This window comes from Geospiza fortis, unplaced genomic scaffold, assembly GCF_000277835.1.
Source record: "Geospiza fortis unplaced genomic scaffold, GeoFor_1.0 scaffold132, whole genome shotgun sequence".
NCBI classification, from domain to species: Eukaryota; Metazoa; Chordata; class Aves; order Passeriformes; family Thraupidae; genus Geospiza; species Geospiza fortis.
Window position 1 is genome coordinate 216344 of NW_005054446.1, and position 1076 is coordinate 217419.

Below are 1076 nucleotides of genomic sequence, written 5' to 3' on the forward strand. Positions count from 1 at the left end.
GAGAGAGTAGGGTCAGTGCCTGGGTGCCGTGGTGAGGCCCCCACACCAGGAATCCCGGGTTTCAGAGCTCGGCAAAGCACTCGGGCTCAGCCCGCCCCGCAGCTCGTCCAGGGGAATGAAGCCCCGTGCCCAAGAGCCAGTGATGCCACGGTGACAGAATCCGGCACCTCCTGCTCAGCACCCCAGGGTACAGGATGAGGACACGGACCTGCCCCAGCTCCCCTTGGGCTGGCACAGCGTGGGGCTGCAGCAGCAGCACTAAATCTGCCGCTGTCAGCCCCCAACGGGGCTTAGGAGCCACTTTAAGCTTTGACAGTTAAATCGGCCTTAGGGACAAATCCTATTTTGAAGGCTTTTGTTATGTGTCGAACCTAATCGTTTAAAAATAACAGACTCCGGGCTGCTCGCAGCGGCAAACGAGCAGTACAGACACCGTCTGGCTGGACAGCCCCGCTGCAGGCAGGGATGCACCGTTGGGAAGCTGCTGCCGGGGATGTGGAGAGGCCAGGTGGCACGGCTCTGCCACAGTGGCACGGCTCTACCAGGTGGCACGGCTCTACCAGGTGGCACGGCTCTACCAGGTGGCACGGCTCTACCAGGTGGCACGGCTCTACCAGGTGGCACGGCTCTACCAGGTGGCACGGCTCTGCCACAATGGCACGGCTCTCCCAGGTGGCACGGCTATTACACCAGCCCAGCGGCACAGGGACCTCCCCGCTGCACCGCTTCCATCTCCCGCATCCTTCCTGCCAACAAAAACAGCATCCACGCCGCCTCGAGCGAGACCGCGGCCAAGGCCGGGGTTAGAAACAGTCTGCGGGATAAAACAGTCTGCTTTTTGAGGCAGCACTGAAAAAACTGCTGCTTCTGCCTGGAGAGGGGGAAGCAACCCGGAATGGTGCTGGTTGCTCAAGCTCCCGTGTGGGAGGCGATCCCGAGGCTGCTGTGGCACCATGCACGCTGCGGGATGACGGTGCAGGAGCAGCCGGGCAGGGCTCAGCTCGTCGCCCTCCGGGAGTAGGGCTGGGAGCCGGGCTGGGAGCCGGGGCCGGGCTTTGCCCCCGCGGCAGGAGCAC